Source organism: Siphateles boraxobius, unplaced genomic scaffold (genome assembly GCF_051911475.1).
Source record: "Siphateles boraxobius isolate OS27281-9 unplaced genomic scaffold, OSU_SipBor_1 12, whole genome shotgun sequence".
NCBI lineage: Eukaryota > Metazoa > Chordata > Actinopteri > Cypriniformes > Leuciscidae > Siphateles > Siphateles boraxobius.
The window spans coordinates 16,453,748-16,477,669 of NW_027508722.1; the positions used below are offsets into that span (position 1 = coordinate 16,453,748).

Below are 23,922 nucleotides of genomic sequence, written 5' to 3' on the forward strand. Positions count from 1 at the left end.
GTCATGAGCAGGCGAACGTGCGAGCCGCTCGACACCTGTTGCCTTCCGAGTTTAATGTTGTCGCAAACTTGCCAATGTCATTTAATATCGTGTCGCATCCTGCATATAGTTATGTGGCAAACATATTCGCCATAACGTTAATTCCTTTCCCGTTTGTGTTGGAACAGTTTCAGGAAGTGCGCCTGTGGTTATTTTTTGGGAAGGTTGCGCGTGCACGTACACAGTGAAAACATTTGACGCTCACTTAATATTTAATTAGTATGTTGTTATAAAGCGATTGACAGTTGTAATGACGAAGACTGGTGAAAGTTCATCACAGATCAGATTGATGTTTACAGTTGTAGTGTTTACCTGTGTTAGCCAGGTAATGTCGTGCTTCCTTCTCCTCGCGTCTCTTAGGTAACGTTACGTTTACTGACAACGATGTAGTCTACTAAAAACGGACAGACGATAGCGTTGTAAAAACGATCCCGTTCACAGAGATATATCCAGCTGCAGACCCGCAGCACCACCAGTTTCAGAACCCCAGTGCCAGAACCCCAGCGCCAGAACCGGAAGTGAGGGAGGGGCGGAATTATTTACAATGACACAAGCATGGTTATTTTTGCAAGTATTTAAAAATATTAAAAATTGTTGCACCTTTTAAATAATATTTAGGGTATGTTTTTATTACACAGTGAGTCACTGCTCGTTGTATGAACTATAACTGGTATGTGACAAATAAAGAGCAAGACAGTGCTGTTGTTTGAAGACGTGAGAGTGCGCGCGCGCGGCCGGGGCTCTCTCTCTCTCTGCTCGTTAAGCGCCCTGTCATGCGCAGCAGTCATTCTATTCCGCCAAAAAGCGGACGATCTGACGGGTTTTAGAAGATTTAATACAACCTGAAACAAAAAAACAGACCCGACCTCTATTTGAGACCGGACTTATATTTAACCAGACCTGCAGCCACACCAGGCGTGTAAAGAGACAATCGTCTATTTGGGACTCGGCTATTATTTGAAGTACGGTACATTTTTATGGTTTCTTTTAAAACAATGCCGGATTTTCTCTCTATTTTTAGATTTTTGACATTATTTTACATAAAGAAAAATGCATGCTGCACATTTTCTTGTGAAATAAAGTATATTTTATATAAAATGACCATAAGTTTCAAGCATTATTTTCACGATCAGGAAGTAACTCTCATAATACAATAAAACGGATAACTATATAGAATTATATTACACAAAATCAATGTTTTAAATGCTTATTGTACTATACCTTAATGTATCATTATAATAGGTATAAAGTATGACATTTCGTGTGTAATAATGACGTTTCGTGTCTAAGCAAATTACGCTCCAAAACGTTAGGTGGCGTTACTCGGTTTAGAACGTAAGCTCCGCCCCTCACTTCCGGTCCTGGCGCTGGTGTTAGAACGTAAGCTCCGCCCCTTACTTCCGGTTCTGGCGCTGGGGTTCTGAAACTGGTGGTGCTGCGGGTCTGCAGCTGGATACTATTGCGTTCACACGGATCCGCAGAAACGATTTAAATCGCTGTATTATTCATGCCAGGCCAGTAGTTGGCGAGGTCACTTTGTTAACAAAAATTACGCGCCTCTGTTAAACACGTAATACGCATGCGCGTGAAGTCACTTTTTTAATTTTTTAAAAAAAATACAAATTCGTGTTTTTTACGGTGATAATAGCTGTATCGTTTTCAAAAACTTGCACTTTGAAACCCGTTTTCAAAAGTTTGCAGTTGCAGGCACCAAACATGCTGTTGTCGTGTAGCCTAATGATCAGCCAAAAACGCATAAAAAGTTTTCTTTTTTAGTTGAAATGTCGTGTAGGCTAATAGTCTTGTTCATATGCAACATGACTTGCGAATTCTGTGGTTTGTTTATTTGACCAAAATCAACGGCAGTAATAAAACTGCAGTGTAGTAATTCATGTTTTAATTTTAATTATACATTGCCGTTGGTAGCCTATACTTCAACTAAACTTGAATTGTTTATTTATTGTTTATAGATTATTTAAATAATTAATTTTCAATGTTATTGCTGGGATGTTTTAGATTTATTTATATGTCCGATTCGCGAACAGATCAAGTCAAATCTTTTCAGTGAATCAGTTAAACCGGTTCCCTTTCGAGAGGTCTCTCCTATTGCGTAAGTAGCTTACGCTATGGGAAAACTCCTTTTCTCGAGAATATTGAAGTCTTTATGTAAAACGCATTGCAGCTGCACAGCTGACAGCAATAAACGAAGGAAGCTCGGTCATTGGCTGTGCTGCGGCAACTTGCTCGAACCAATGACGGGGCGACTCTGAATGCGCGACCAATGAGCACGCTTCGCGACCGCGCGCGTCAGAGCCCGCCAAGATGGGCGTGGCCAAGAGCTATTTATTGGGCGCCCCGTCATGAGAGTTCTTTAGATTTAATCTCCTTCAGCGAACACCTTCTTTGCTGGATCCTCCGGATTATTGAAGCCTTCGCCGCCGTCGAAAAGCATACCAGCGGGATTACTACGAGGACGTCGGCACCTTCAGCCGCCTTCGAACGCCATCCTACTGAGCCATCCGGCGTGCCACACACGCAAGTATCTTTACATCTGTTCGCCCCGCGACACTTGTAAAAGAGCAATTTTCTGAGGCGTTGTTTCAAATGCCTTCCTGCGCGTCGTGCAGAGACCTTCTCCCGGACGGGGATCGTCACATCATCTGCGCTCGCTGCCTGGGCCGGGACCACGCAGAAGCTGCTTTGACCAAGGGCGGATGCCCGGAATGTGATGACCTGGGTCTCTCCGCACTGCGGGCTCGCCTCGCCGCTTTCGCCGTGAGCGAGCCCATCGCCGCCACCCCTCTGTTTGAGCCGCGCACTAAGAAAAAGCGCCGCTCACAGAGGCTTCCTGAACCGGAGCTCAGTGACGTCACGCCGAGCCAGTCTCCGCCTGCTTCACCGCCGCTCTTGCCTTCCCCACCGCCGGTTCAGTTCACCCAGCCGGACCCACTCCCCTCTAGCAGAGCAGTGGGCATTGTGACTTTCGGCGCGTCCGAGGACGATGGGGGAATGGATGACAGCTTGTCCATCGACGCTGCATCGGACGACTGGCCGGGCTCCACTCTCGACCCCGCCCCGTCGACGCTAGCTAGCACGAGCGGGGGCTCCACCATGGATACGGAGATTATCCGCGTCCTCTCGAAGGCCGTAGAGGACCTCGGGCTCGATTGGTCTTCTCCCGAAGAACCAACCCGAAGCCGACTGGATGAGTGGTTTCTGCAGGGGCGCCAGCAGGCCCCTCGGCAAAGGCCTTCTCCCTTCTTCCCGGAGGTTCATGACGAACTCACCAAGTCATGGAAAGCCCCCCACTCTGCGCGTCTGAAGCCTTCTTTTTCTTCGTCGCTCTCCTCTGTGGACGGCGCGAAGGAAAGAGGCTACGAGGGAACGCCGCCCCTCGAGGAGGCCGTGGCCAATCATCTCTGCCCGCCCTCCACCACCGGATGGAAAGCCAAAGCTTCCCACCCCTCGAAGCCCTGCCGCACTACTTCTGCTCTCGCCGGTCGCGCCTACGCCGCCGCCGGCCAAGCTGCATCAGCGCTTCACTCAATGGCGGTACTTCAAGTGTTCCAAGCTAAGCTTCTCCGCTCTATGGACGAGTCTGGCCCCGAACCCGAAGCCTTTAAGGACCTACGCAGCGCAACTGATATAGCTCTGCGAGCCACGAAGGCCACCGCCCAGTCTATTGGCCGCGCCATGGCTAATTTGACTGTTCTCGAGCGCCATCTGTGGCTGACTCTGACGGAAATGAAGGACGCGGATAAGGCGCCGTTTCTCGACGCGCCTATCTCCACCAGCGGGCTGTTTGGACCGGCGGTTAAAGGTTTCGCCGAACGCTTCACTGAGGCCCAGAACGCTTCACAAGCTATGCGCCATTTCCTGCCCAAGCGCTCCAGCTCATCGCAGAGCAGACAGAGACCACCACAGCCGCAGCGGGCTAGAACAGCTCCCACCGCCTCTCAGCCCGCGCCTCATGCTGACGCTCGACGCCGCTCGCGCTCCCACAACCGCAAGCCGCCTCCTGAGCGACGGGGTCCTCGGCCCAAGATTGTGCTGAACCCTGAGCCTCGAAAGCCGTCCTAGCCACAGGAATGAGAAGAGAGAGTGCGTGTCTCGCAAAAGCCGGACCACTCTCTCTGCAAAAGCTCAAACATTACCCAGTCCCCTTACAGGCGGCTGGAAATGTCCATACAGCAATCAATGGGCAAGTCACAGAGCTTGCTCACCTGCAAACAAACGCCGTTTTTACGGCGACGCACAGAAAACACAAAAAGAGTATTTTTCTGCCTGTGTCACTAAGGGTTCACATGTCCACAAAGTGTGCATTCCCAGATACTGTCAAAACAGTGCCAAATTCATTCGCAGCTCAGGCTGCGCGCCCCATGAATGTAGATCACGTGCCTACGGTCATGTACGCACCACTACACACAAGCACTGTTCACACAGTTATGAATTCATCCCCAGTAAAAGCGGGAAACATTATAAAAGTGACGCGTGTGCCTAACACTGTTTATGCACCCCCACTTATAAACACTGTCCTTACAGTGTCAAACACAACCCCAGCTCAGGCTGCGAGTTTTACAGACATAGCGCGCGCTGTTGTAAGCACACACGCGCCCATTCACTCAGCTGCTCAGCGCGCGCCCGCGCCTCTGAGAGCTACGAGCTCAGGCGATTCGCTGGCCGGGTCCCTACGTCACAGCGGCCCGCCCCTAGCCTGTATTCAGCCCATATCTGTACACGCAGCGGCATGGGAAAACATTCCAGATATGCCGAAATGGGTATTGAATATAGTAAAGCACGGATACTCGCTCCAGTTCACTCGCAGACCACCACGTTTTACCACTGTGGTCGAGAAGAAAGTGAGAAAGGAGTGTTCACAGGTTCTACGCACCGAGGTGCGCAAACTAATAGAAAAGGGCGCTGTGGAAACTGTTCCCCCCTCTATGAGCGAGGCAGGTTTTTACAGCCGCTATTTTCTCGTCCCGAAAAAGGATGGTGGTCTCCGCCCCATCCTAGATCTCAGACACCTGAACAAAGCACTAATGATTCGCTCGTTCAGAATGTTAACAACCAAGCATATCCTCGCGCAAGTACGCCCAGGAGATTGGTTTCTCTCAGTGGATCTGAAAGATGCTTACTTTCACCATTCCAATAGCGCCTCATCACAGGCCGTTTCTGAGATTCGCTTTCGAGGGACAGTCTTACCAGTACACAGTACTTCCGTTCGGCCTGTCCCTGGCTCCCCGTACATTCACGAAATGTATGGACGCAGCACTTTCCCCCTTGAGACGAAGGGGAGTGCGAATACTGAATTATCTCGACGATTGGCTGGTCCTAGCACAATCAGAGAGTCAGTTAATAACACACAGATCTTGGATTATCAGCCATTTAGAATGCCTGGGTCTAAGAATCAATTTTGCAAAAAGCATACTATCTCCCAGCCAGAGGATTTCTTTCCTAGGAATAGTTCTAGACTCGATGCAAATGGCAGCGCGTCTCTCATCAGAGCGCGCGCTCACCATCCGGCGCCTTGCAACATCATTCAGGGCGGGCGCGCGCGCCCCCGTCAAGCGGTTTCAGAGGATGCTCGGTCTCATGGCCTCAGCATCGGCCGTTCTCCAGCTGGGATTGTTGCATATGCGCCCTCTCCAACGCTGGCTCAAGAGCCGCGTCCCTACTCACGCGTGGCGTTCGGGCCACTTTTTAATCAGAGCGAACCATGGCTGTATAAAAGCCCTAACGCACTGGAAAGCCGCCGACTGGTACCAGTCAGGCGTGAGTCTGGGTGTGAACACAAGGAGAAAGATGATAACGACAGATGCCTCCAAAATAGGTTGGGGGGCCCTTTACGAGGGCAGGCCTGTCTCCGGCTTTTGGTCAAACCCGGAGAAGCGCCTACACATAAACTGTCTGGAGATGAAAGCGGTCGCTTTGGCTCTCAGAGCCCTGCTTCCACATCTTAAAAAACGAACACGTCCTGGTCCGAACGGACAACATGACGGTAGTGTCGTACATAAATCGCCAGGGTGGACTCAGGTCGAGCTCCATGAATTCAATGGCCAGGAGACTCATTTTATGGTCCCAGCACAACTTGCGCTCGCTGAGAGCAGCGCATGTGCCAGGCGCCCTGAACCAGGGGGCAGACATGCTATCCAGAGACAAGATTCTCCCAGGAGAATGGGCTCTCAACCCGCTGACGATTCAATGGTTATGGAAAACCTTTGGCAAAGCGGAGATGGACCTCTTCGCCTCCAAGGAGAACGCGCACTGCTCTCTTTTCTTCACGAAGAGCACGGACGCGCTCACCCAGAGCTGGCCGAGGCGCCTCTTATATGCCTTTCCCCCGATCGCGATGCTGCCACAGGTCATCAGTCGGGTCAGAGAGGAGAAAAACGCAGTGCTTCTGATAGCCCCACTCTGGAAGAACCAAACATGGTTTCCAGATCTGATGCAAATGCAATCTGCACCACGGCCGATTCCACTGAGGCCAGACCTCCTCAGTCAGGCCAGCGGGATGATATTTCATCCCCGCCCCGATCTGTGGGCCCTTCATGCATGGCCCCTCAACGGGTTCCCAGGAACCTCACGAGCGGAGCGCTAAAAACCATCGCTGAGGCGCGGGCGCCCTCCACGAGACGCTTTTATGCCCAGAAATGGAAAGTGTTCAGTGACTGGTGTAATGCCAAGGGCCTGAACCCTGAGACATGCGAGATTACGAACGTACTCGCTTTTCTACAAGGGCTTCTGGAGGCGGGCCGCACCCCCTCCACGCTCAAAGTATATGTGGCGGCCATCACAGCGTCACACAACCCTGTAATGGAACGTCCATTGGGAAGAAACGACCTAATTATTTGTTTCCTAAGGGGCGCTAGGAGGATGAACCCTTCACGCCCCCCCTCATTGCCGATCTGGGACCTAGCTACTGTCCTAGACGCTCTTAAAGGGCCCCCGTTCGAACCACTCCGAACCGTGCACCTTAAACAGCTCTCGCTCAAGACTGCGCTCTTGCTGGCACTCGCCTCGGTCAAGAGAGTGGGCGACCTGCATGCGCTTTCGACAAGCGCTGCCTGCCTAGAATTCGGACCTAACGACTGCAGGGTCGTCCTTAGACCGAAACATGGGTATATTCCTAAAGTGCTCACCACTCCCTTCAGAGCACAGGTTATCTCCCTAACTGCGCTATCGTCTCCAGCAGACGAACACGACGCTAATCTACTCTGCCCCGTTAGGGCTCTCAGAGTGTATTTGGAGCGTTCTGCCCTATTCAGACAGACAGAACAACTGTGTGTATGCTTTGGCGGCCGTACGAAAGGTTCCGCCGTTTCAAAGCAGAGAATCTCTCACTGGATAGTTGAGGCTATAGCGCTGGCTTATGAAGCTAAGGGACTTCAATGCCCCTGGGGAGTCAAAGCACACTCCACCAGGAGTGTGGCTTCTTCCTGGGCATGGTCGAGCGGGATACCGATCGAGGATATTTGTGCGGCGGCAGGCTGGGCCTCACCGTCCACATTTATCAGGTTCTACAACCTACAGGTCCCGACATTGCATTCCAATGTACTATCAGCATGATACTAGTTGAACTACGAGTTCGTATCTAGATTATGTATGTGCTTGTGTCACACTGAGCGCCTTCAAGCCGCTCAGTATTTTTCCCACATATAAAGCTCGCCTCTGCCGGCTAGTTGGATGATAACTTTGCTTTTCAGCTCAGGCACCTGCCTCTGGCTATCATAAGGCGAAGTTCAGCACGCACGGCGTTTTGCATGATGTTCCCATAGCGTAAGCTACTTACGCAATAGGAGAGACCTCTCGAAAGGGAACGACTCGGTTACTAACGTAACCTCGGTTCCCTGAGAGGAGGGAACGAGTATTGCGTAAGCTGCCGTGCTTGTGCTTGGTTAGTTCGCTTCAGTCGTTTTAACCTAAAGAACTCTCATGACGGGGCGCCCAATAAATAGCTCTTGGCCACGCCCATCTTGGCGGGCTCTGACGCTGACGTCATTGGTTCGAGCAAGTTGCCGCAGCACAGCCAATGACCGAGCTTCCTTCGTTCATTGCTGTCAGCTGTGCAGCTGCAATGCGTAATAAAGACTTCAATATTCTCGAGAAAAGGAGTTTTCCCATAGCGTAAGCTACTTACGCAATACTTGTTCCCTCCTCTCAGGGAACCGAGGTTACGTTAGTAACCGAGTCGATTCTAACGATTTGTTTGCAAACAATTCGGTCTAAACAATAGTTCACAAATCGGTTTGAGCCATTAAGTCTGCTGCCCACATTCTGAAAAATGAAGCCATAGGCTGCGTACGAAATCGCTTACTTTCTTGAGTAGGTACTTATTTTGAATAAGTAATTACTTCAAAACGCTCAAAAAAGGATGTTCTAGTGTATAGTCACGACTGACTCCACCTCAGGATCACTACTGTGTCTCTGGTGCCAAATGACGTAACCGGTGCAAGATGTCAACTGTTATTTCATGGATATTATGACTTTCATCTTTTTTACAGTCTATGGTCCGAGCAGTATACTTGTCAACAGTTCACAGATTTGTTGAATCTAGAATTTTATGTTTATGGATTTGAGAGTTGACAGTTTAATCAGCAGTTTTATGACTCTGTTTTTATGAGCTAAATCATGGTTGCAACAAACTGAACTGGGGCCAATTAAATTACTATGCAAACTATAATAATAAAACTTAAAGCTGCAGTCTGTAGTTTTTCCTCTTTGTCGCCATCTCTGTTTGAAATCTGCAATTGCAGTTATTTGCAGAATTATCAACTTTATCGTGGGTTGTGCACATATGAATCCAATGTTTTGAGGAGAATGTGCGGCTGTCAGTCACCGCGCCGCTGTGGATACTGTCATTCGGAATCACAGATTCTACTTTTTGGAAGTATGACCAAAATAAGAATTTTCACTGATGTCATCAAGTTCACAAGTTTTCTTTAAGTAAGTAACATCCACTTTTATTCTGACCAACTAAAGCCTGGTTCACACGGGACGATTTTAAAATTGTCGGGCCGATTTTCCAAACCTGAGAGACCCCACACATGGCGATAAAAAATCACGGGTCTAACAGTTTTGGTCGTACAGTGTGTGGTAGGGCTGGGTAAAAAATATAGATTCCTCGATTTCAATCGATTCTCATTTTTACCAACCGATATCGATTCTTAAATCCCTAGAATCGATTAGTCATCCTGTTTTCAGTTGATGAATTAATGGAACATTGTAGCTCGCATCCCATCCAATAAACGCAAAAATCTTTGTGCTTTGTTACTATTGATATGAAACAAAGTCTCAGATCTCAAATTATGTCCATTTTCTTACGAAATTCAAAAACATAACCGATTTGCCGCTGTGGCGTGAGATCACTCTGGCACAGCTCAGCTCAAGAGAAGCAGCAGCACCAAGTACACATGATCTTCTCTTCCGCCTTAATATTACCAGTTACAGCGTGAAATAAACAAGAATGAGCATCTGAAAGTGTGTTAAAAGATAGAGTACAACTTATCGAAATCCTTATTGTCACATGGAATCGCTCAATCAGTGTTTCAACCATGGAAAGACGTCAGTGAAACAGCTTGTAGCCTATACATGAACTCGTTAGTCAGATAGAAAAATTAACTTAAGAGGAGCATTTAGCTAAATATATGCACCATATTACATATTCATTATAATTTTTTATGTTCTTCAATATTTAATGCATGTTTGAATAAATCGGGCAAGTTTTTATGACAGCCACCATTGAAATGTTTATTTTTCATATAACTTTAATATTATAAAAATAAATAAAAGTGTAATTTAAGTGTTTGTATACAAATCAGTAAATCTTTACCTTCAATATTAGGCTATAGTAGTCTAATGAAACAATTTTAATGATACTGTAACTGACTCCCATAGTTTACAGCATTGGTTAAGAGATTTGTTTTCCTTGAGAAAATTTGCTATGTATTGTACCTGATATCCAAAATAATCAATATTGAATTGAAATCGAATCGAATTGCAAGCTTGTAAATCGGAATCGAATCGAATTGTGAAATTTGTTTAAATACCCAGCCCTGTGGTGCGCAGCCACACGGCAAAATCAACACATCACACACAAACCGATTTGACTCCCGAGCATTCCCAGGTCAGACGGAAAATCTCGCAAAATCCCTCGTGATCAAACGTGACTTCAGAGTAAACAATCATTGCGGACGAAGAGGATGCAGTGGCGATAGTTTGTAGTTTGTTTTTAACCGAATCATCTCCGACGTCCACCGGACTTTCTGGTGCGCCATGCCGCCGGCTGTTTTGATTTTGTTTCCTGGTGCTTCCTCTGAAAAATCAAATTCGAACGGTTATCGAATATCAAGTAATGTATTCGAATATATTCGATTTTTTACGAGACCCCCCCCCCCAAAAAAAATCACTGTAACGGAGATTCAATCACAAATGTATTAACAGTCTGACAGTCATAAACAGGACTCAGGCCTGTCTGAAAACATTTTTTTTGACTTAATGTTTTAAACAGCAGGTTATCAATTTAATCTATATAAAGTGCCACTAAGCTACATGGAAAAAAACTGCATCGGAACAGCACGGCCCAAACAATAACGTGACGGCTTAAACAGCAGGAGTAAGGCCTATAGCCTAGCCTCATTTCTTATTTCAATTCATTTCTTAATATTGTTTGCTAGAAACACCAATTTATCAACTTGATCTGGGTCAAGTGCGACTCTCTTTTTATTGGCGATGTTCCCCGCGTTGGAGAACACGCGCTCAGTGCGCGCACACGTCCCTGGCACACACAGATTTGTGTGTCAATGTTGAGAGAACTGGTAAACGGTGTAGCTGTAGAACCCAAAATATTTCCAGACTCGACTTTTTAGATGAGTTAGACGATTAGTTGAGGTCGGAATTCTCCGCTCGGGCTGTCGTTCTGTGCGTTATCTTCCATTTTCAAATCAGGGAGGCTATTATTCGCTTGATTTGGTCATGGGCTTACGCTACAATATGTTTAGAGCGCCCGCTCCTGGGTGAGATGGCAAACAATAATAAAAAACTAAAAACGGTCTAATCATAGACTGTAAAAAATGGGCTAAACATGGCACTTTAAAAACTTTATTTACAATTCGAATACGGATATTTCACGTCATGTTCGAATGCATATTCGAATATCGAATAAAAAGTGACAGCCCTATTGGCTACACGCCACAGTCCACAGGCTGCATGCTCGTTTGTCCCCGGGGGACACCACACTCGAGGAGAAATCGGGCCAAAAAAATCCAACATGTTGGATATCCCTGATTTGAGATCGGAGCGGTCCCGACGTCCTTCCGAGCAGACGAAAGCAGTCTTAACACACCACACACGGCAGGAATATCTGATCAGATTATTTTACGATAATCGGAGCATCCTTAAGATTGTCGGAAGGGGTAAATCGGGGCTAAAATCGGCCTAATTATCCTGCCGTGTGAACCAGGCTTTAGAGAAAAAAAGCTGCAGTAAATCGCGCTGATTAAGGAGTAGCTTTATCATTTACGATAGCTTATCATATCATGTCAAACCGTGCAATTTATACTTTGTTCTCAAATTGTTAATGTTAACAACATCAGCATTGAGTGACTACATTTAATGTCCTTCCGATATTTTTCTTTGTTTCGCATGGGCCCGGTTGCAGTCTCTTTTTTTTCTGTAGCCACTCCGAAGTCTTTTTCACTTTACAACGGTTGAATCTCCAGTTGTCACTGGTGATAGTCATTTAAACTTTTATGGATCCGCCATCAAACTGATACGTTTAATTATATGAAGTGCTGTGAAAAAGGCTATAAATCTCCACCTCCAACATCCTCACGCAATATAGCCTACTCGCCGAGACACCTTTGTTATGTGTACAGATGTGACATAATGACGCAAAGACATGCTCGAATTTCCCGCGTTTAAAAACATTATTACAAGCTTACCGTTTTGAATCGAGCTAAGGCAAGCAGATAGTTTTGAACACTGGCTGGTTATATACTTGCTCTTAAATTTATTTTGGATAATTTTTAACCCAAAAAAGTTACGGAATGCAGCTTTAATCAACAAAAAATAGATTATCGACAGATAATGTCCTACCATAAAAATGTTTATATAAATATGTGCACCCATGACTTTTTTTCTGAGATTTTTAGAATATGCAATAATACACACCAAGATATCAGGGGAAACTTGATTATGCTGTGACATAAAGAATCGCTGAATCATTTTTTAATTGGTTCATTGAACTATTCTGGAAGAACCCTTCTCTTCGCTATGAATAAGAAATGGACATGCCCTAATAAGAATGGTTGTTGACAACACCCTCTGGTGGTGTATACAAAGACCAAATTGCACTTCTGCATATTTTTGAGAGAGATTATTTTATATTGTTAAAACAAAATGTAAAGTTAGACATCCATGTATTCAATCTGAAACTCTGTCATGACCACTTTTTAGGGTCAGCAGCTGAAGTCAGCTGTAATGGCTCACTATTTGAAGTTATGAATGGCTACCATGGTAACCAAAACAGCAGGTGCAGGATACAAGAAGCACAAGGGGTCACCATAGAGAAATGTTGACTAGCAGATCACTGTTTTAATTTGGTGCTCGCACTCTAAAATATTGTATAGTTAGCAGATTGCATGGAATAGCAGCTGTATGAATTATGCAGTAGTGCTCTAGTCTGGTCTTGCCATTGGCACAAAGTTGTCCAGATAGCTTGGAATGTTTCTCTAGATCTCATTCATGGTATAATCCAAAAAAGGAACCCTTTGCCATTCCATTCCCATTTATTAATAACTGCGCACATACAGCTTACAGAAATCCACCCATACCAGACATGTAAAGTAAATGACATAAATGTGGTTTTCCATTACACAATGATAAAAGGTGAAGTGTATGTGATTTTTGTACACTCATGTTTATGGGTTGGTTTCTCCCGCATGATTCAAACTCTGTTTGAAACACCCATTTTAATGGCACTGCTTGCAACTGTCTGCTGAGACTGGATAGTTGAAAATGGACTTGTTTTTCTCTGGGCTCATGAGGCTGTACTCTATTTTAAAACCATTTAAACCTCTCCTCACCTATTATGCAAATCATTTGACCATAGAATCCTGTACTTCCAATGCAATGAGGTCTCATGGGATGCTAGTCAATTTGGACTGACACAATTTTCGCCTTCTTTAAGCTTTTTTATTTCTTTTTAATTTGCAATTACATGTTATATCAAAGTCTGGTTGTTAGTTTAAAATCGGCATGGAATTAATATTCACCCAATCTTTTTTTCTAAAACAATTCATCCATGTAAAAAAATGTTTCAAAAAAAGTTTTGGCCTCGTAATTATTTATCAGAATATCATACCTGGATCTTCTGGTGATAACCCCATCCCAGCAAGCCTGCTTTCTTCTGGCTTTATTGAGTACAACACGCACATCTCAAGAGCCAATCAATAATTGATGTGTAGAACCAAGCCCCCATCCTACTTTTTCCCCAATAATTTATTACTTTCAGATGTACATCAAAATATGAAATAAAAGATCTACTGTAATTTTTGTTTATTGTAACTGATGTATTTACATAGACAGTAAAAGAAATGGACACAGCGACCCCATTGATTTCACCGGAGAAGACTGAAGCCCAATTATTGCACTTCCTGTCTGAGCAACTGCACAGGCTCAAACTGAGCTTGACGACAGTCTGACAGTTGTAAATCTTCTAGTAGCTGTGCCAAACTAATCTGAATCACCTAATTCCTCAAAACCGTTGTTGAAATATTTTGTCCCGTTGCTTTTATGGACTCTCTATCGATGGGCTTCTCCCTTGACTTTATGTCTCCATGTCCCCCCGATTGCCTCATAGACAGTAAAAGATTACTTTTTACGAGCTTCTCCTCCTGTCTATACGGTAATTGTGCTACAGAAAGTCGCGTGGTTATGACGCAATCGTTAGCCTATTTTTACAAAACCGGCTTCTACGGGGCCATAACGTAAGATACAAAGTTATACATTGTCGTGTTTCTTTAGAAATAAATGGACAAATGAAGTCTTTAGACGCCTCAGATGTAAATTTATTCGCTGTCAAAGTGACTCCAAAATGAATGGGAGTCAATGGAATGCTGACAGCAGGTGAAGTTCTGCTACAATGCGGGCTCCCGCGAGTCTTCAGTTTCCGGCTGATGGATTACCCCCTTGTGTATTTAGTATTATTTTCATTCTTGCTCTGATCAATAAGGCACTCATTTTGGACTTACTGACACCTAGTGGTGTGGATGTAGCATTACGTGAAATCAAATGTTTGCTGCTATAGATATGTGCCATTTGCAGTCATACATGAATGCATTTAGTGAGGAAGTACAGAATTACAGAAAGGCTACCAAGATAGAGTGAGTCATGTGATCTAAAGATGGCTGCCCCCATGAGGTGACCCACTCCATGTAGAATCAAACAGCTTTTATAGGCTGTTATGATAGGAGTCTTCATCACATGTGAGTCTGTGATTTCATAATACGAATGCATGTGGCTGCCTGACTTTAGAACTGAATACTCCTTCACCATCCGAGGTAGCAGTACACAATCTGTGAAGAACAGCTATGTTTAATGTCATGTCATTCTGATGATCTTGCTGTATTGTAATATGGTGCCAGCCTTTTTTAATTTTGCTGTTAGAGCAATGCTGCCTCTCTGTCAGACCACTTCCTCTTGAGTGAGCTGTTCAGAGGACAACACTGATGTGATAAAAACCACTTCCCGTCATGGTTGCTACCATTTGTAACCTCCCAAAACAACCTGTTTTTGAGTTGACAAACACATGGTACACATCATCACACCAGTTCAGTTCAGCTGAAGCCCAATTGAGGAAGAGGTTTTGGAAAATAACACGCTTCTGTTTGTTTGATGTGATTTTTGAGGGTTGGAATACTGATATGTGGAAGACCTTCATGGAGGATGATGTACAAATAAGCCTGAGCCAGTTGTCTGGATTAGAAATAGTTTTCTAATTTCTACAATGGAAGAAACAGTCCCACAAAAATAACAAACATATTGTCATTTATATCTTCCGATGTCTAACTTTGTGTGTGTGTGTGTGTGTGTGTGTGTGTGTGTGTGTGTGTGTGTGTGTGTGTGTGTGTGTGTGTGTGTGTGTGTGTGTGTGAACAAAAGGAGATTCTGGAGCTTATAAAAAACTAAAAATAATAACAAATAGGAAAGAACCAGAGTATAAACTTGTATAAACAAGTGCAAAAGAAATTTCAGAAGAGTAGATTATCAGAGATTAACAGTTTAAATCACCATTTTTGTGTGAAAAACAGAAGCGTCAAAAAAAAAAATCTCATGTTGTTTTTCACAGAAGAAAAAAATAATACAGGGTTGAGATGAGGATGAGTAAATGATGACCACTGACAGAACATCAAATAATCTTTCACCAATTCTATGTTACCATCAACATGAAGTACAGACCTTCTGGACTCCCTAACATCAGTCATATGCATATTACATTATATTACAACATTTTTTCATTTGTTGGTTGCTCCTTACACATGTTCCTTCTAGGAGGAGGCTGACTTAACTGGTGTCTATGTTTTTACAGACTTGTTCTACCTGCTTGGTAATCTGAATAGATTTTAGTATATTGTCACAATAGGCTGAGAGTCCTTGTGTAGGCAGCGGTGAAAAGACATCACCCACCTCAATTCGTTCAACTGCCATTGTGTACCATTGTCATGTACCAGTAAGTCAAGTTTTTTGAGATTTACGTCACGTTTAAGACAAATGTTTGTGTATAGGTGCCATTATCTGATCTTAATCTGGTGTTAATGCCAGCGTTGTGGATGTGAGGCACTAAAGAGCATTTTCAGCTCTCATTTTATCTATTCCCTCACATTCCAGCAAGCAATGAGAAACGGCGCTCAGATTCCCCAGTGTGGTGGAGCCAACAAAGAGCAACTTCTTAAAAGTAAATCTAAAAAGACTTTGTGCTGGATAGTTCGATACTTTAATAGATACTTAAAGTTATTCAGCAGGGCTTTTCCTTTCCAGAGCAAAATGCCCAGAGAACTAATTTAACATTCACTCTTAAAAATAAAGGTTCTTTATTGGCATTTATGGTTCCAAATCCCTAACCCTAACCTGTTTTTAACGAGTGCTGTGCAGTTCTTAGTACCATTCAATGAAATAACTTTGAAGAGTTTAACTGATATATTGGATTGGCAGTTTTTTTTTTCATACAATCTCAGCAAAAAAGGCAGAAAAGCTGTCTCTGGGGCAGTACCCTTTGGTACACCTTTGTACCTAAAGAATGCATAATACATCAAAGGTACATTGGTACCAACATTGTACATATTAGAACCTTTTTAAATATTTCAAACCTTTAAAATATTTTTTTTTATCGTCACTTGACTAAGCTTCCAAACAGTTGAAATGGTTTGAGCGTTTACAAAGTGCATACTTATTACTTTGTTTAGGCCTAAGGTCACTCACTGCCCAGTTTTTAAGAATAAAAAAATACTTTATAAGTAGAGCACGCGTGCTGTAGTTGTGCATACTGGATCTTTCTACAGCTACGTTCATATTATTTACATGTTTAGAGGCAGAGTAAAACTGCCAATGTCCTCTCTTGCTCACTAATGTTTTTATCAACAGAAACAAGATCTTTCTAGAAAATGCACTATAGCACCTAAATGATTTCCATCAGGGTCTGACGTCTGAGTATGTAACGTTTTAAGCAGACATGAGAATGACTGCGCTGTCAAACCCAAACCCAATTTCACAACCTGTACTTTGAACAGAAGATTTATCAAAAAGATACTTAAAAAAGGTTAGCTACTTCCTGATTTTGTAATGCGTTTTATGACCTTCCACATATTTTGTTTGAGTCATTGATGCAGCCACTGACTTCGTCACCTGCTTAAAGTGGCAGAGGATGTGCACACAAGCAGACTGTCTGGATGAACCAGAAAGCTGTGATCTAGCTAAGCCTTGACTTCAGGCTTTTGCATTGATGTGTCAATGTTATTGTTTTTATGTTGCTAGAAGTTCTTCATTACTCAGCTGTATGGTGTTTTATTGGGAGATCTAATCATTCTTTTTTATGTAAATCTATGAGTCTATATGTATCGGCTTGTTTGCTCCATACAGTAATTATAGGCTTTTCCTGTGACCAGAAAATATGAAACAGGAGAGCAGGATTTGTAGTTCTGTTCCAATAGTAGTTTAATGTATGGTATTATAATCGGTTGATTATTTTGACGATTAATTGAGTAATCGTTTACTTTTTTGGGGTAATAAAAATAGACCCATGTGAACAATAGCCTTTAAAAATAAATATATAATTATAATAGGTTCAAATAAAGTTTTAAAAGCAAGTAATCATATGGTTTTATTGAACAACACAGTTAAAATATATTATGTAATCTACATAATATAACATAATCAACTTATGTACATTAGGCTATGTATTAACAAATGCCTGCAGAGGGCCAACGGCCTGGTGATTGTTGTTACACTTTACAGCATGATCAAAAAATCGAAATAATAAAAATTATATTTTAGAATATATTTTTGTGTGCAAATGTGTTTTTTTATTATTAAGCTGATTTGTTCTTTATTGTATTATTAGCTCGTTCCAAAAGACTCGCTGGGAACATGCTAGCACTAGCAGCATGTTAAAACATGCTAGAAACATGGTAGCAATATGCTCCAGACATGTCAATGCGTCTGCCATCTTGGAACGGCCAACATGATGTAGTTCATCACTCACACTAACTAATCAATTTATTTTCATCAAAAAGGCCACAACATTGTGCAGCCAACAGATCGGCTGATAATTACATTTTATGACTCGATCGGTGGTCACAAAATTTGGCCAATCTCACAAACCTTTCACAATTTAAGGCTGTAGTCCGTAACTTTTTTTTGTTTTAAAAAATTAGATAATAAGCGGGTACATAATGAATTGTCTATTCAGACTATTTTAGACTGGTTCGGGTCGTACCACTGCGGATTAGCCCAGTACCTGTGTGACTTGTCATAGACATTAACGGAGAGAAGGAGCTCATACAGTTCTGTTTATTAACCGCTAGGGCGCCAAAAGTTACAGACTACAGCTTTAATGATATAAAACCATAAAACCTTAAAATGTCGGCGCCAACGCATATGTAAATAGTATACAGATGAGGCTTTTGTGCCACGTTCTGCTTTGTAACTTTGCGAAACATTAGTAAACCATAGTAAATCGCACATCTTTATTTAAAAAAGAAGGTTGTATCGATTTAAACGAGTCCACACACAACATAACATGATGCGCAGATCTTGAGAAAATTCTCACGGAGTGACATCATGGCATGGTGCTTTGCTAAAGCTAGGACTTCCGGGATCCAAACTCATTGCGATCATGATGCATTGTTTTCTAACGTCATTTAAAGTTATACTAATGGAATCTGGATCTCAGGTATGGTCGGTAGGGTAGGGACGATGTGTAAAGATTGGACTATCACTGGATCGATCGCTCCGATTGAAAGGTCTTGATTTACCGTGCGTCCGCCATAGAATAGAAGCGCAAAGCTAAAACAGCGTTGGAAGATCATCACTCATCAATCAGGATCTTATTATTTGTTACTTTTTATATGTTATTATAAATAGGGCTGCAACAACTAATCGATAAAATCGATTATAATCGATTATGAAAATCGTTGTCAACGAATGTCATTATCGATTAGTTGGTCTGCTTACGTCACGGGGAGCGTTTACTGGTACGCACACACACGCAAGGTCTCTCTCCCTCAGGCGCTCTGCCGAGCGCGCGCGCTACACGGTTTGGAGCAGTCTCTTCTGTCTCGCATGCGCGCTCTTGCTTGCGCGCTCTAGATTTCGGGAGTTTGAACTAATTCGCGGGCATCAGGGAGCCGCAATCAATATGCGGGAGACTCCCGGGACTTCCGGGATGTCTGTATTTTGTCTCGAGCATCAGGTTGTGCAATCAGTTCGCTCGCAACGTAAGTGATGGATTAAAATAGCGCTACCGCAGAAATAGGTTAAATTAAAACGGTGTTTACAAAGTGAAGCATTAAATACAAAGGCAGTTAATAACAGCAGCAGTAAAATATTGTTTTTTAGTCACTGTACTCAGTGGTTTTCAGCGAATGCTTGTGCACTAATGCATAATTTCTCCTGTCCTTTACTCAAGCCTGTTAGCTTGCTGGGTAACGTTACCTCCATTCCGTTCTCTTTTTATAGCATTTGTCTACTAAGTTTTAATTGTTTTTCAAACGCGATCTACTGCGGCTCTACATTCACACAATTGTTTTCAGTCTTTCTATATTTATTTAATCAATTTATCCTTATATTATATTCTTTTATATATTATATATATAATATATATTATATTCTTTATCCTTATATTCCTTATATATAATTAATTTTAAATAAAAATTAAATGAATTATATATTTTAGATGTTTTTAGTTTGTTTTTAGTTCAGATATTCACATCTGAACAACATGTCTGTGTAAATTTGTTTTAAAAAAAATTGTGTTAAAACATAATATGTTGGATATCATTTTTTTAACAAAAATCATGTTTGTCAACTTGCCATCAGCAATTATCATTAAAAACAATGCAAATATTGATATTAGTAAAACTCAATGTGTGGCTTTTGCACTTTTTAAAGTACACTTTTACACATAAATACCCTGATTTACGGTTTTATTTAGTTATAATAAAATAAAAAATCTAATTTAATTTCTATCCGATTAATCGATTAATCGAAAAAATAATCGTCCGATTAATCGATTATCAAAATAATCGTTAGTTGCAGCCCTAATTATAAATATGTTTTATGCTGTGTGTCATTTACACTTGTAGTTTTTATGTTCACTAAAACATTTGATCATTTGTTTGGAGAGGTTTTTGGACTTTTGATAAAAAGGTTATGATGGTTCCAAATGTCATAACTTTTAATTGCTTTGAGATATCAACACAAAATTTGGCCCAGAAGCAGTTGACATTATTGTGAACAAGCCCAAACTTGATTTTATGACCTGTCATATATACATTCTAATCATGTCAAGCATGAATAATAACAAAATAAATCAATAAATTGCATAACTTTTCTGGGGTTTTCTCAGCAGTAACATAAGAACCTCCAAACGTGATCAAATTCTATTTTCTTTCAAATTTGAAAGGTTTTCTCTCAAATGAACCATGTACTTGATGATGCCTTGTTTTATTGATTGATTGATTGATTGATTGGTTGTAGAGTAGAGAAGCCATTACATGTAAGTATGCCACTTATCATTAAAAAAAACATTAAAAATGCCTTCAGGGGTTAAAGGGTTAACAGTGACAGTCAACAGAGAGGTTACATATCACTTATATAATGTTTGAATGATCAGGATCGGTATCGGCCAATCATGATGACAAGAAATCGGTAGTATATCTGCTAAAGACTATTACAGCTACTGAATATAGTAGATATGCATACTTGTGAATAACTATGGTTGAAGACAAACACTTCCTCTCGTCTCAAGTGTTTACAGACTTGCGTATAGTGGCTCTTAGAAACAGCCGCTAATGATGAGGAATCTACGTGTGTATATATACTGTACATCTATGGCTAAAACATGATAGTAATGTTAATACATGCTATATTCTAAAACATGCTAGAAATATAGCAATGTGATAATACATGTTAGCAATGTGTTAAAAACAATTGACACAATTTACAACCTTAAACACATACTTGATCACCACACACGTTTGATTAAACATACTTATTATACTGTATGCAGAAGACACATTTTTAATATGACTGGTTTTAGAAGTGATACTACAATTATTCAATTATACCAAACTAAACCCAGGATCTCTAAGTGGTTAAAGAGATGTAGCAGGGAATTGAGAGCTGAGTGAATTTGTTGCATTTAAATTCTGGCCTTGATGCATATAGTATCGTAACTAAATGTTGAGACAATGTAACATTTAGCTAAAAGTTGACTTCTTATTTTCTCTTATCTTATTTTTGTTTTTCCACAAAACCAAAATTGGCAGGCCTGGTAAAAAATAGTTCAATAGAGTTACAGTAACATTTTCAATGCTACAGGGCAATCCACACTGTTTTTTAGAGAAAGACTTCAAAAAACCCCAGGTGGAGGGATAAGTCCAGGCTGCTGCTGTCAAGGAGCTCCAGTACTTTCCGAGACTTCCCCGTGGGACTGTTCAACTATATTTAACCCTCTTTGACTCATTTAACAGCTTCAATCATCTGGAAGAAGGCTAACCAGGAACAGTAATTCAGCTACACTACTTTGTTCAATGGTATGTCTTGAAGCTACTATTTATTCACTAATTTTGATCCCCCTAATTAAGAGGAAGTGATTGTTTCCTTCTTTTAGGGTTATGTTTAAAGAACATTATCCTCTTGCTATAGTGGGTGAGGCTTGTGGCAGTTGGTGGCGGTATGGGCTGTTTGAATGGAAGCCACACAGTTGAGCGACTGGTTGAGCCTTTTTAGTTGGTCTAGGTGTGCATAGAGTTAATTTGTCTTAAATAATCATGAAACCGTTTGAATGTTAAAGTATATTTAATGTTTTGCCTTGTGAAAAGTCTTTTTTCACATGTGTCCTGGGGCCTGTGTATACTGACATTGAGAATAATTAATAGAAACCCGGTGAAAAACTCTCTTTGTGTCCGCTGAGCAGCTGCAGGCGCTGAGTGCCGCAAGGAATCTCAAACAAAATGGCTCATCTGTGATTTGCCATCTTCAGAGAATACCACTGAACTCAAATATACCAAGAACTGACCTAAATGTAACTAACTATCCTTAAATAATCTCAAGACAATTATCATATTTATGGAAAAGGGAAATGAATAGCAATTAGTTTCCATGAATAGGGTACTCATTATTGTCTTAACATTGAATTAATCTCACATGAAAGGCATTTAATTTTAAACGCAAATGTCTCTGTCTCCCCCTTGAAATGGGGATTTTGGTCTGTTCCACCTCAGTGGTTTTGACTTTCTTGACTATATAAAAAAAATGAAAATCACACAACGTCAAAGTTTCAACATCAAATGTGTTTTTATTACCGAAAACTGTATGATTTCACCCCAGTAAGAAAAAAAATGGATCATTGACTAAAATTATGACACCCAGGACTAGACTGGAAGACAAATAATCTCATTCGATTTCGTTAATTTTTAATGATTTCCATTCTGTAAACAAATAAACATTTTTTTTTGTTCCTAATATTTAACTCCCACTGGCATAGGCTATAACATGTAAGAATTATTGTAAGAAATTTTATCAAACACATATTTTTAATGCAAGTTCTATAACTTACAAACATAATTTTTAAAATTTTAAATGAAAATTGTTTTTATTTACTATTAAGTCCCAAAAATATTAATCACACTTTATCTAGAATTTATTTCGACCAAATTTTAGTTTCCATATGCTGACTTTGCTGATTTATTCAAGTTTTGTACCTTATTAATGAAACGTCAGAAGTAGTTAAAGTTTTATTTAGAAAGTAGTGTAACTAATTTTTGTTGTCAAATTTTGTTTGTTGCCTTGTGTAGTAAGAGTGTTTTCCACATATGGATGTGAATATGAATTTACAATGGTTTCACAATGGTTTCAGTTCTGAGATCTGCATGAAACATTTTCATTTCCCATTATCAATTAAAAAGATTTAGCATGTTGGCTTTCGTTGTTATTTTTGATGGTTAGTTTGAGGAAGTGCAATTTTAATTCTGTTGAAATGAAGCAACCCTGATGGATTATCTTGTCGAGTAACAGTCGTTATAAGACCACCCAACCTCTGTACATAAATATAGTTATTATCACATATTTTTTCTGCCAGTGGCAAATAATATTAAGAACACTGAAGAACGTTTTTTTTATTTTTTACAACTTATGTTGAAATTGGTTAATTATTTTGAGTTAAAGTAATGGAAAAACATACATTGCCATGACTTATTGATCATACATGCATACACACATATTATATGTATCTTAAATGCTCAGAGACTCGAGGTTTGAGGATCCAAACGCAGTTTAATGGGTTAATCCACAGACATATAAAGGCCTGGCAAAGGTCGAAACACAGATGAGCAGTCCAAATAAAGACAATGTCCAGGGCTAAGGCAAAACCGAGGATATCCAGGGAACAAGGCTCAGAAATGCTGTACTTACAGACTAAAAAGACCTAGTGAAGAGTGACTGAATTAACCAGGTTTATATAGGCAGAAACTAACAAACAACAGCTGAATACAATCATGGCTGATGGTTTGGGCAGTGGGTTATGAGTAATGTAGTCTCATCAGAGTACCCTCTGATGGTAATCAAGGGGCATACACACACACACACACACACACACACACACACACACACACACACACACACACACACACACACACACACACACACACACACACATATATATATGTTCATATTCATATATATAACTCAATAAAATATATGTTTTTCACAGAAAAGTGTCCAAAATGGTCTTGTAAATCTGGTATTCTCAATAAATGAAATCTGTGTCAAGAACTAACTTCACAAACTAATTTACTGGATTCAATTGTGCCAAAGCTTAAAATGGAAAACTCATTAAGGGTGATGATATAAACCGTAGGCAGCACTGGGTCCACAGAGACGGTTGGCATTTCCCCCTGTTAAGCTCTGCACTTAGTTAGGATCAAGTGATCAATCGGCAGAGTGAGTCAATACCAGCTCAACTGCAGTTCCGTGTCATTGCTTTTAAGAGTTTAATTTTAGGGTTCCCTTCCCATGCAGTTGTCAATGTGTTGGTTTATGCATCTGATCAAGTCAAGGCATGCCATTTCCACCTGACTATTGATTCATACCAATGATAGAATCAGT

The 23,922-nt window shown here is 41.5% G+C and overlaps 1 protein-coding gene across 2 annotated transcripts in view; it reads left to right on the plus strand.

Annotated features, from left to right (window-relative positions):
- The window catches only part of nbeal2 (neurobeachin-like 2), an 85,276-nt gene that overhangs the window by 442 nt on the left and 60,912 nt on the right, over window positions 1-23,922 (plus strand). The window lies entirely within an intron of this gene.